The sequence below is a fragment of the Leopardus geoffroyi genome, chromosome B2, assembly GCF_018350155.1.
Source record: "Leopardus geoffroyi isolate Oge1 chromosome B2, O.geoffroyi_Oge1_pat1.0, whole genome shotgun sequence".
Lineage (NCBI taxonomy): Eukaryota > Metazoa > Chordata > Mammalia > Carnivora > Felidae > Leopardus > Leopardus geoffroyi.
In genome coordinates, this window is record NC_059332.1 from 81628002 (window position 1) to 81642400 (window position 14399).

Consider the following 14399-nt stretch of genomic DNA (forward strand, 5'->3'; position numbering starts at 1 on the left):
GAAGTAAGTGGGAAGAAGGACGAATACACAAAGCATCATAAAAAATATTTTTTTTTTTTTACTGTTTAGTGGGTAAAAACTCACATACATAAAACAAATTAAGTTCATTTCTTTAACCTAGGACATATTGTTATCAGCTCTTTAAAATGTCTCTGCAAATGTCAGGAAACAGAAGTTCCCCAATTACTCATGTTCAATACATTCTCTGTCACATGCAGAATTTGCCTATTTTGGGGTATGAAATCTAAGCACGGGCAATGTAGCTTTAGGTGTCCTTTCTTTCCCACAGTCATATATAGTACAGTCCTACACTGTTTGCTCCCTCCAAAAATAATTGCTATCAGAATCCCTAGAAAGTTAAATTAGTTGGTTTTAAGTTGTCTTCAGATTGCAAAACGACCACATAAGGATGAAATACTTTGGTTCTTTTTTTAGGTTGTGGCTTAATTTAAATTCTCTACGTCAGTGGTTCTCAAACTTCAGCTGCATCCTAATCACCTGAAGGTGATTGCTAAATCATCTTGCTAAAGCTCAGGTGGCTTTCTGGGCCTTACCCACAGTGTTTGGGTTCAGGAGGTCTAGGGTGAAGCCCAGTGAATCACAATTCTAATGTTGATGCTGCTGTTTGGGGACCATACTTTGAGAAACACTGTCTTGGATAATGGGTTCCCTAACTGTAGGTCATCAGAATCACTGAGCAGCTATTATAAACTATGTATTCCTGGGTTAACCTCTTGAGAATCTGAGTCAGTGAGTCTACTAGAGGTACTCAGATTTTATACATTTTCATTGTCTTTCAGATAATTCTGATAACCATTTGGGCTGCGAATTTCTCTTCCATGTGGCTCTCCTCAGAACTCTCCTCTGGCACTGAAGGCTGACTGCCCTTTGGTTCTTCATTTGTACAATAACTTCACAGGGCAATGTATTGCTCCCAGTGGGTGATGTAATTTTGTAGTTTCATTTATTAATACCGTCATTCTTATAAAGTGGATGTTGATTGCATTCTTGAGATCTCAGGAAAAAGAGCAGGTGTTTCTTTTTGGAGGTTGGTTTATGAAATTATACTGCCCAGAGACATATATTAATTAGATCATTTATGAAGAAAAATATGAAAAGCAAAATTCTGGGTTCTGTGTTCCACTGTTCAAAGAAATCAAATAATGGGAAATGTTTAATAGTTTTCTAATTAATAATACATTAGAAAAATGTATAATATTTTACTTATAACTTTGGACTAGTTTTTATGCAAATCTTCCCTTTGAGTTGGGTCAGGAGAACCCAAAGCACTGGTAAAATTTTACTAGTATTTTGGAAAATTGAATGTGGTTGCTTGGGGTGGTAGTATTGATATTTGTGCTTGAAGAAAATAGAATTTTTTTAACATAGTATGATTTTCTTGGGCTTCTTTTGAAAGTGATTTCTAAGACCAGATTAGATGATTAAAGCCAAGATCTCTTTCCCTGAAGAAGGGGCAAGAACCACATTAATCAATCAGTTAGTCAATCGATTGATCTATTTAATCTGTATCTTTTCATTGAAAATTCCTAGTAGCCCCCATATAGACCTTTGAAAAAATCTTTCTAGGGAATTTGCTGATTTGTCTGAGTTCAGGATGTTTTAGCAAACCCAATCTGGGGAGGAACAGTGATTTGTGCTGTGCAAAGACAAGGGAGTGTTGAGAGATTGTATTAGGCTGGGATGGTGATATTGGATCAGCTAAGCCTTTCTCCCTATAAACTTAAGGACTGGAGAATACTTATGATGCAGGGACCACACACTAATCATTCTGGAATTAGTTACAGATCCTCAAAGTACTACTAGGTCAACAGCTGGAAAGGATGCTTACCAGAGAATCATGGATATATAATCACTTAATTATTACATTTCTGGATGTGTGAAATTATCAATTATTTGTCATGTTTCATTTCTGAGGTCAAAGACTTCAGCAACTCCCTTCACTTTATTTATTTTCTTTCAAGTTTACTTATTTATTGGGGGGGGGGAGCAGGGACAGGGGGAGATGGAGTGAGAGAATCCTAAGCAGGCTCCACACTGTCAGTGCAGATCCCATCATGGGGCTTGAGCTCAGGAACCGCAAGATCATGATCAGAGCTGAAGTCAGAGGCTTAACCTGCTGAGCCACCCAGGTGCCCCAACTCCCTTCACTTTAAAGAATAAGCAATTCCACAGCAAAGTTTGAGGCATGGTAGGCTGCATGAAGAATCTCTGGCATTCTAATAAATTTTTTATTGTTTTGTAGGCTACTGCGAATACCAATTTTATTACAGATTATTGCTGATAGGTATTTTTCTACATTATCCATCCATTCATTCTTTCCAATAATTGTGAAGTATAAATGCCTGCTTAAAAATATCTATTGATTTAATGTAGCCACTAATGTATAATCTCTTTAACCTTCACCAAAGTGACACCCTGGAAGCAATGACTGACCCTTTACTCACATATACAGATATCCATTTCTTTTATTGGGAGATATTTATTTCATGGTCAAATGCAGTGACTCATTAAAATATATACTGGATTTCCATTTATTCTTTTTTTTTTTCAACGTTTATTTATTTTTGGGACAGAGAGAGACAGAGCATGAACGGGGGAGGGGCAGAGAGAGAGGGAGACACAGAATCGGAAACAGGCTCCAGGCTCTGAGCCATCAGCCCAGAGCCTGACGCGGGGCTCGAACTCACGGGCCACGAGATCGTGACCTGGCTGAAGTCGGACGCTTAACTGACTGCGCCACCCAGGCGCCCCTCCATTTATTCTTTAGACTCCAAGGTGCTTGGTGGTCCCACTGCTGAGCTGTGACAGCTCTGTAATTTCCCTGCTCTGGGGTTCTGAGTGGGAGTGTGGTCTCCTTCACTTTAAAACCTGTAGGAGAAGGGGGTCAGAGGATGTAGAGACAGAGAATAGGGAGAATAAACAGTAATGCACTGATTGTGAAGAAAGCTGATGTGGGAAAGTGAGGACAGGTGTGATTGAGAGAGGAGTATCAACCAAAGAGTATTTCCTCCAAAGAATAATGGTGAAAGCTTTTCTCTCTGATTCAGAATGGGTGCAACCCTTTGAAGGAAGAGCTGGGGGAGATTCTTCAATAGTGAAACATCAACACTGAAAACTTTCTCAATTAGATTGAACCCAATCTCAACATGCTAAATGAATGCACTTTCTTTCTAGGGTATGAAAACCCAATAAGCATTTCCTAGGAATGCGGAGCTCAGAGTGGAATTTAACATAAGCTTATCCATCATATATTTTCATGTCTGTCGGTGTTAATGCTCTCTGTCCTTCTTAAAGCAGAGAATGTCAGAAACCCAGACAAGTATCATTTGATCACACACTTATCTTGGTGCATTGTCACCAGTGAGTGTTCTGTAAGTGCTCCTTGGGTGGTGTTTTCAACACAAATGGTTATTTCAAAAAGAAGTATGTAATAGGAATGGTCACTGGTTTCAAGCAGGGGACCATTTGCAGTAATTATGTCTTCTTATTAAATATGTGATAGGCATCAGAGACACAAATTTCTTGTGCCTAATAACTACAAAGGATCTTTGATAATAAGCCCCAGCCTGCACTTTCAAAAGTTTCTATTTTAGTGGGAAAAAGGGAACACAAGCAAATCACTATCCTGAGAGACTTGAAAAATGGCTGAGTTGACTCGTTCAAATGGGACAGAATCTTAGATCTCTTATCTTTTGATGGCAGACAGAGGATGGAGGATTGGAGAAAAGTGTGGGAAATGAATCTTTAATTTTCCTGATGAGGTTATACAAATAACAACAGTAGACTTTACAATGAAAGTCAGAAATGTTAACCCAAGTGGACACTTGGAAGGCCAGTGTTTTTTCTTAAGTACCCTTGGGTTCTACAGTGTTCTTTCTTCCACACCATGGCATATCTTTCCTGTTCAAAGAGCTCCCTTTGGAATTAATAAAACATTCATTTAACTGTACCATAAGTCATATATGTTTCCCAAACATGAGAAGACATGACTGAACAGATAGCTAGATGGCTAAGCAGAGTAAGAAGATATCTTGGAATTGAATTGCAATTGTAAATATTGTTTGTTATGATCAAAACTCCCACAAAACATCAATTAATTTTAGATAATTACTACTTGGAGACTACATAATTGCATGTTTCCCTCCAGAGTCACCTTGCCTTTGTGCAGAGTATTTAATTGGCATGCAGTTAACCTGAAAGGGAAGGGCACTTATAGTAGAATTAAGGACTGTAGCCATATGACATTCTAAATCGAAATATGTGAAGCCACTGAGATATTTAATCATAGTAGTTATTATATCTTTGGAATTAAATCCAGTAGGAGAAAAAAGTTTTAGTTTCAGGATTACATACGAGTCTCCCTTCTCAGAATGTAAAAGAGCTGTATGTGTGCAAATAAGAGGACCAGTCTTGAAGGTGAAAGAGTTTTCCATTCACCCTGGAATTGTGGAGACACCTAACTTGGGGGATTTACATAGAAAACTTGCCCAGCAGAATGCCCAATGTTCTCAACAGTGTAGTGGTCAAGACAGAGTCTCTGGGACCAAATCCTATGGGCCTGAAACTTTGCCTTTTCACTTATTTGCTGAGCAAACTACCTCCTTTTTCAACTTTAGTTTCATCACCTATAAAATGGGAATAATAACAGTAAAATGGAAATAATAAAATATCTGCTTGGGAGCATTGGTAGGGATTTTTATGACCTAAATTATGTAAAATGTTTAGCATAGTGTCTTATATTTGGTAAATGTTTGAAAAATGTTTATTGTATTTAGTTTTGCGATGGTGATTTCTTCCCTAAGACATATACTGTAAGATATAAACTAACTCAAATTTTGCTTCAGTTGTGCTGTCTCATTCTCCATTCAAAGAAATTTAGTTTGAATTAGCCACATATGCATTATGCATTATAATGATCCTTAACTAGAATGACATGTTTTAAAAGCAGTTTTATCTTTGCATTTTTTGATAATTTAAATATGTAACCAAGTGCATCTACTATGTCCATCATAAAAATATTCATTGAAAGGCTCCATTTAAAAAGCACAAGGTAGGGGCACCTGGGTGGCTCAATCAGTTTAGTGTCTGGCTTCAGCTCAGGTCGTGATTCCCAGGGCTCATGATTCCGTGTTGGGGTCTGTGCTGATAGCTCTGAGCCTGCAGCCTGCTTCTGATTCTGTCTCTGTGTCTCTCTCTGCTCTGAAAAATAAATAAACATTAAAATACAAATAAATATAAAATAAAAAGTACAAGGTAAGGGCACCTGGGTGGCTCAGTTGGTTAAGCATCTGACTCTTCAGCTCAGGTCATAATCTCACGGTTTGTGAGTTCAAGCCCTGCCTTGGGCCTGTGCTGACAGTGTGGAGCCTGATTGGGATTCTCTCTCTCTCTCTCTCTCTCTCTCTCTCTCTGTTTTTGTTCCTCCCCCACTATGCTCTCTCTCTCAAAATAAATAAATAAGCTTTAAAAATGTACAAGGTACATTTTTTTTGATCATTAAAATTGTTCAAAGTCTGTTCAAGGGTTCCTTTGTCAAATTCTATGTGCAAGATTCTATTTGAGTAGTTTGGATTTAAATTTCTGTCATCTTTTAAAAGGCAACATTCTACATCCCTTAAAGTATATATTTTATTGGACATTCCTATCCAAATTTAATGAGAATTTCTTTTTTTGAATTTTTCTGGTCTATATGTACGGAACAAACAGGTTGTAGGATAATCTCCTATCACCCTTAAATTTATTATTGCCTAATAAGAAAGTTCACAGTAATCACAGGACTATGAGCAAGTCCTTGCTTGTCTGGACAGAGTTAAATGTCATGATATGCATCTGCAGTTACCAATGCTTGTACAAACCTGGTGTCTTAACATTATGTCAAGAATCCATGTAGGTACGAATGGTCTTCTATAGACTAGAGAACAATTCACAAGGGCACAAAGTGAGGCTGTATTCTACCCCTTTTTTATTATTTTTTGAAGTTATTTATAATTATTAGACTTCTGGGAGATATGGAAGCATGACCATACATCATAAAGTAGTTGGTATGGTTTAATTGTCATGCACCAGGAAAGGCTTCAATAAATGACTGGTCCTATTAACTCACTGTTTCTAAAGGAATGGTATAAGGTCTACTGTCATATTTCCTGGGATCTAAGATGCTGTTAATTGTAAATTTCACTGAAGATTTAATAACAGCTTTTAAAAATAAATATTGTATTTGATGTTCCAACAAATAAAAGACCTTCTCACTTAAGAAACATTAACTAACATATGAGCAATCACGTAAATGTATTTTACAACTGATCAATGAGCAGATGGGGCTTGAGGAGTTCTTAAGGGCCTCTGGGAATACTGCTTGACAGACCCATGCCAAGAGGCCCTCTCTGCCCTGGAAAGTACTTACTTGGGTAGTTCTTTAGTGAACTGATCACCAAAGTGAACTTAAAGGGGTGATCTGGATGCAAACATATTAAATGCTGAAGCTCTTTGTAGGGTTGGGGGCATTCCATGCCTCCCAGAGAACCTGAGTGGGTGGGGTGGGGATGTACCAATGGTATACATTAATACAAATTATAAAAATCTTACATTTAAGCTTAGATAATAATAAAATTAACACTCACAAACTAGAGTAAAATAGAGTAAACTTTGAAAAAACTTCTATTTTTTTATGTCTCAAGTGGGGAATATCAGTAGAGAAGACTGTGGTAGAAATACAAAAGTGAAAGAGAAAATATTAAGAAAGATATGTAAAAGGTTGGAAAATGTGGAATCATATTTGTGATAAAAAAATCCACTGAACTGGAGCAGAGAAATATAAGGTTTGGTACATAAAAATAAATACAAGACAGTGATTTTAAAAAACACAGGCCATTCAGTAAGACAAGATGCCAAAGAGAAGTGTCCATATTTTGGAGATCACAATAGTAAGATAAATCGGAGTCAGCCAAATAAATCAAAGGCTGCCTGAGACTGTCTTATACAGCTGTGAAGACACCTGTTCCTATTAGCGATATTATAATGAGAGAAATGACACAGAAATGAAGAGGATAGTCATTAGGGGTGAAATTACATAAGGCTGAGTTAGCTCTGCCTTCAGGGAAGGTTTCACAATTAGTCTGGGACACAGGGTGAGATTCCCAGGTCATCATCTCCACGTTGTGAAGACCATAGGACTAACTTTTCTCAGAGGCTTCTGTGCATTGCTTAGGTTATAAGGATTTGTGTCAGGTTGCTGTCATGATGGATTTTCTTGCCATGAGTAGCCATTAAGGCTTGCTGAATCCATTCAAAAAGATAGGTGTAGTCATAAGAGTGAGCAGCCAGATCTGTCTGAATTTAATCCTCTACTCCCTTCCCCATCCTCGACATCTGCAAAATAATTTTCACTAAGTTACGGTTTGACATTCTGTCTTGGTTTACACTGAGGGATGCTATACAAAATACAATTTTAAAAACTAAAACCTATTAGGCATATACTATAGGGGTGATACTAAATAGATTGCCTTTTATATCCCCTAATGTCCCTTGTTTTAAGGCCTTTGGAAAAAAAAAATCTTTGAACTTCTTTAAATTCTCCTTTTTACATGACAAAAAAGAAAAAAAAGAGAGAAAGAGAGAGAGAGAGTCACGTATCTGATTTTCTTTCTCCATTTTTTAGAAGCTACCCAGATGCTTGGAGACAAAATTTTAGCTCAATTTTAATAATAGCATAGAATATATATGCAAGTCTAATCTTTCTTTTGGTTTTGATATTCTATCATAATTTATAATTTCCCACACCCTGATTTTTTTACTTATTCCTATTTTAGTGGAAGTAATCTTGAGAACTGTTTCAAATAATCTGTAACAAGGCCTATTATACATAAATATGGACAATAAAGTATATATAAGAAATTAAATACATTTTGTTTTTGCTGTTTCAATTTTAGTTTTGTTTGGTTCAGTGCGATCTGATATGGTGAATTGTTAATGTGTTAGTTATACACACACACGCACACACACACACAAAATGTGTGTACCAGAAAAGTAGGAAGTGGGATGTTAGAAAGACAGAAACACTAGCAGGTAATAATGTCTGCTTGATGGAATGAATAAAATTTTGGTAATGTAGTGCAATTTTAAAGTTATTTATGGAATTATATAGTTGATTACTTTTGTGTCTTGCTCCTCTTGGACCTTAAAAGTGTTTTCACTGGCTACATAGCATGTTATTCCTTGTTAATATAATCACCTCTGTGAATTAATCTCTCTTTTTCATAGGGGAAATGAAACTTCTAGCTAAGATCTCCAAAATAAACCTTGATGGATCATGAAGAAAGGATGAATCATGAGGAAGGGGACCTATATATTTCTTACCAGCTCTGAGAAAGGTAGTATCCCAATAAATATGAAGGTCCGGGGTAAAAAAAAAAAAAACAAAAGCCATAAATATATATTACTCAAACAATTCTCAGTTAAATGCTTTATGGAGTCTTTTCAGGTTAAATGGAATTTTGGGGGCCCATGCTCTTATTCAAAGAGTGGCCAGGTGGCTCACCCGCTGTCTCACAGTGTGCTGGTGACAGGACTGAGAGACTGCATTCAGGCCCATGTTCTTGTCATTTCACCCCTAAACCAAACATGGGAGACACTACACTTCTAACTTTGGAAGTGATAGTCATTCTCTTTATGTGGGCCTGTGTAAATGTTCTTAGGGAATTGGAAAATAAAACTGAATTTGAATTTTGTGTCTATTTGGATAATTTAAGGTTTATCTGACTCATCCTTATGATAAAGTTTTTCAAAGAATGTATATTTTATGTAGATTTCTGACTGATGAAATATTCAGCTGTTTTTAAGTCAGTAAACATCACTCTTAGTCACTAGCATAGAGTTAAGAAAATGGACTTTGGAGCCAGACAGATTAAACTTGAATCCTGATTCCTCCATTTAGTAGCTGTGTGACCTCGGTCAAGTTTCTTAACCTGTCTGTACATCAGTTTCTTCATCTGTATAATAAAGATCATATTAGGAACTACCTCATTTCATGAATTAATACTCATGAGTTAATTACTCATTAAATGAGTTAATACATAAGGACTTCAAATAGTATCTGGCACAAAATAAGCAGTCAGTAAACATTGGCTTTTATTTCTCTGCTTTGTTTTTCTACTTTTGATTTTTAGATTGGTATATGCACAGATTCCCACATGTTTTACTATCTTTGAATAGAAAATATGGTATATAAGAGAATATAAGTGAGCAAAAAAACATTCAAAGGAACATAAAGGTCATCTAATTTGAGGAAATATTCAATTCATAAAGGTCTACCATAGCATTCTATCAAGTGTTCATTCTAATTGTGCTTAAACTTTAAAAGGTGACGAATTCACCTCTTCCTGAGGCAGTCCATTCCATGTGGACAATTTTATTAAAAAGTTACCCATGTATTGAACTGAAATCTATCTTTCTCTAGCTTCCATTGGTTCTAGTTGTTTACTTTGGAATGGCACAAAGAAAATTTAACTCTCCTTTCAAATGGCAGCCTCTACTAACTATTTGAAGGGAGCTTTCACTTGATATCAACTCCTCCCATTTTCTTCCTTAAAGACAAATGAATGGTTGAGACACATGATTTCAAATGTTCTTCCTCTCTCTCTCTCTCTCTCTCTGTGCTCCTTCCCCCAACATTATCTCATTTATAATAGTTTTTATCAAAAATTGATACATACAATTTTTGCCCTGATTGTGTTCCAGGATCCAAAGTCCCTTGCATGTTTTCTAGATGGTGATTGATGGAAAAATAAGTTAATTCTGTAGGGAACTTTCCTTTTTGCAGAGAACCTCATCAACTGCATAGACCCTTTTGAAAATGGTGACATATAATCTAAAACATCTGATGCGTGTAAGACATTAGAAACATGGGATCAACTTTTGGCCTCAATGTCAAAGAAATGGAAATATTAACACACAAGTCTCTTCATCCATTGATTGTGAACTTGATAACTATCTCTCTTGAGGTCCCTTAAAAATCTGAATTTTTGCTATTTTGATTTCTCTTACCATCATTAGATACAGGTCAGAAAGAATTTCAGTTGGCCAAGTATGTGTATCCCCTCATGCAGCCAATGGCTTATAATATCAGAAGTTTGGGCCACACTTTTATTGTAATGAAGGATGTTAATACTTAACTCATCTGTGTTTTAGTGTGCAAGTTATTTTAAATAAGATGTGTGTAGTGCTTAGTGTAATGCCTGACAAAAAGTAGTTACTTAGTAAATGAAAAGTAATGGGACTGATAAATTTTTAGTACAAAAGGAAACCCCATTATATGCTAGTTTTTGTAATGTTCTAGACATTATAAAATATTTCAGAACTCTTCCTGAGTATGGTATATTATCCAAGAAGCCCGAAATGTAGAAGTCCTCTGTTATTCCCAATCGTTTACATTATGGAATTCCATTTTCCAGAAATAGTCATTGTTGATGATTTGGTATGTATTCTGTCCTTCCAAACATTTTGTTTTATTAAACAGGTGTATGGATATGTATATTCACAACATGAATAGTTATACATATAAATGACTACATATATGTGTATTTTTTTTACAAGTGGAATCGTGTTATATATCATTTTGCAATCCCCTTTATTCACTTAATACACCATGGATGTGTGTCCATGGCTAAAAATTGACACACCTCACTTTTTTAATAGCCACACAGTGCTCTATTGCATGGATGTACTGTGCTTTATTTAATAATCCCTTAAGGACAGATATTTAGAATGTATCCATTGAGTTGCTAATGTAGTAATTCATCAAAAAACATCCTGGACAAATATTTTTGCACACTTAGATAAGCCTTGAGGCCATAGTCTTTAAAGTGGAATTACTAGGTCAAAGGGCAAATACGTTCAAATTTAAATAGTTATTGCCAAATTGACCTTCAAAAATTTATACCAAAGTGCACTTTCACTCCCAGTGCATTAATTTCTTCTTTCATTCAACAGAAAAGTTTCTATTATTCCCACACTGTCACCAGTATGTGCATTATCAGGTTTTAAAATATTTTTTTGCCCATTTGGTTAGTGAAAAATGATAGCCTACTGATGTTTTAATTTGCATTCTAAAACTATGAGTCAAACTGAGCATCTTAAGCTTGTTGGCTATTTGTATTTCTTTTTCTGCGAACCCGCCAGACGAATTCATTGTCTATTGTTCTATCAGATTGCCAGTCTTTTTCTTATTGATTTAAAAATCATTACCATATTAGGGCTCTGTTGCAAAATTTGTCTCCTAGTTGGTTGTTTAGAGGGAGGTCACCCATTTGATGATTATTTGATTATATGAAGCAGCATTGCTACCATGGAAAGAGTGCTGGACTTAGGGTGTGAATGAGTCAGTTCTTGTTCTGGCTCTGTCACTTGTTCCATGACCTTGTTTTTTTTCATCTGAAAAAATGGGGATAACTAACACCTGCCTGTCACTAAATGTGATAATGTACATGAAGACATTTAGTGTACTCTAAAGTGCTTTGCAGATATCATATGTTGTTATTTTTATATCTTTGGAAAGATTCATGTGAGAAAAGGAAAGATTTTTGCCTTTAATCCTTAAACTCTGGTTTCTTGCTTCATGAGGCCAAAGCCAACCTCGTTACATATGGCAAATTTAAAAGTATTGACTTCAGATTAAGGACAAGTTGTATTAAGTTCTTTCTACTCTGTATTGGTCAGGTCTCATCTGGAAAGCTGAGCTCATGTCTGGGGACTGTGCTTTAAAGACAGTGCTGTTGTTCTGGCCAGCACTGGGTGAGAAGGTGCCAGGAAGTAAAGGGCCTGGAAACCACATTATTAAAGCCTAGGAAAGCTTATTTTGGAAAAAGGTAAATTACAAATATTTAATATTTTTCTTTAACATTTGAAAGGCTGCCCTGGGATAAGGAATAGACTTGGTTTTCATTGTTCCACAGAGGAGATCTAGTACTTCTAGTCCTCAGTTTGGGATCTTTATAAGGTGTAGCAATTCCAGTTCTTTGACAATGGAACAGGGTATCTCAAAATAGTGATCTTCTCATTAATGAATGTATTCAAGCAGAAGTAGAATGTCAGGAAATGTTGTAGAAGGGATTTCTGAGTGAGAAGACAGTCATTTCTTTTTTTAAAAAAAATATTTTTTTAACGTTTATTTATTTTTTGAGAGACAGAGAGAGACAGAGAATGAGCAGGGGAGGTGCAGAGAAAGGGAGACACAGAATCAGAAGTAGGCTCCAGGCTCTGAGCTGTCAACACAGAGCCCGATGTGGGGCTCAAACTCACGAACCATGAGATCACGACCTGGGCTGAAGTCGGTTGCTTAACCAACTGAGCCACCCAGGCACCCTGAGAAGACAGTCATTTCTGAGGCCCATCTGTATTGTCTGTCATATGGGTATCTTTTCCACTCAATTATATTCATTTTCCTTTATAATTTTTGAGGAAATGCCATTTGCCTCATACTGAGTTCAGTATTGTAAGCAATATAGAAACATAAGATTTGATCAAGGAGTTATTCTTTTAAAGGAAACTAATTGTGGAAGGGTAGAGAGAGGACTGAACTAGAATCAGAAGATTTCAAAAGCATTTCAAGGATTTCAAAAGATTTCATGACATCCATTTCCACTGTCACTATTATCCTAGAGCCTTTTTGTTGATTTTCTTTCCTTCACTCTTATATTCCCCTTATTCTTTCCTTTATTTTTCTTTCCTATCTGGATCATTGTGAATGCCCTTCCTCTCTCCCTTCCTCCCTCCCTTCCTCCCTCCCTTCCTCCCTCCCTTCCTTCCTTCCTTCCTTCCTTCCTTCCTTCCTTCTTTCTATTTTATATGAGGACTTCTAGTTTTGCTTCAAATCAATGTTACTAAGATTCATCTATATTTTTGAGTATAGCTGCAGTTCATTCATTTTCCATTGTTGTATAATATTTCATTACGTGAATATACTACAATTTAGTTTTTCATTTTTCTGTTAAAAAGCATTTAATTATGTTTTAAGCATTTTGCTCTATGGACAAATATTGTTGAATGTACCTGCTGATACTCATTCATGTGCAAGGGTTTCTCTAGGATTTATACTGTAAGTGGAAATGCTGAGTCAGAGGGTATATGTATGTTTGCCTTTGCAGAGTAAAGCTAAATTGTTTTACAAAATGTCTGTATCTTTGGCTATATTAAAGTAGCCTCCTTTATAATAATTTACCATGCTAAAATATATTTTCTTACATTACCTTATCCACATACCCAAGGACCCATAATAGCTTTCTGATCAAAGGACTGTCTTATATATATATATTTTATGAAATTTATTGTCAAACTGGTTTCCATAAAACACCCAGTGCTCATCCCAACAGGTGCCCTCCTCAATGCCCATCACCCGCTTTCCCATCCCTCCCACCCCCCATCAACCCTCAGTTTGTTCTCAGTATTTAAGAGTCTCTTATGGTTTGCCTTCTTCCCTCTCTGTAACTTCCCCCCCCTCCTCTCCCCCCTGGTTCTGATCAAAGGACTCTCAATAGTACATTCAAAATTCTCCATTGACTGGCAATCTTTTGTCCATTCACAGTCATCTCTTATGGTCCCCCATAAGGATGACTTCATTCTAACCAGGCCTGTGGCTTTATCATCTCTTTTCCCGCTTTTCCTGTCTCATCTTTTCTTCTACCTCCTTGTCAATCTTAGTCTACTTATAGCAGAGGTTTAAGAACACAAACTCTGGAGCTTGAATTTCTGCTTCACCACTGCTAGCTGAGAGACCTTATTCATATCTGTGTCTCAGTTTCCCTATCTGTAAATTGGGGATAATAATAGGACTTACCCCAGATTGTTGTTGTAAGAATTAAATGAATTAACATTCATAAAATTTTTAGAACAGTAGATGTTATATAAGTATCTGATATTTTTATTATTATTCCAGTGGAGGCTCTTATCTTTTTCTAGAAGTATTTTCTGACAAACTAATTTTACATTGTGCTGCATTTCATAAATAATGCATCATTGGTATCTTGCTTGAGAGCAGAAACCATATTGGTACAATTTTCTTTCTAAGTGTCTAGTTCAAGTTGGACTTGCTGATTAATAAAATGCAAGAAAATAATCTATGGGAATCAGATTCCCAAGTTTTCATAGTCTTGATACCACTATCGAAGAGCAGCTTTCTCATGTGTAAAACTCCACTTGGCTACTAATTTCATTGCTATGACACTATCTTATGACTCTAACCTTAACACTAAGCCTAAATAATTCACTTTGGAACCTAAATTCTAAAGGTATAATTGGGACATAGGGTAAGGAAAGAGTCCCCCAAACACAAAAGTCTGGGATTTGCCCATTTTCCTAACCCTGTACAGAGTTCCAAATTCTGCAGA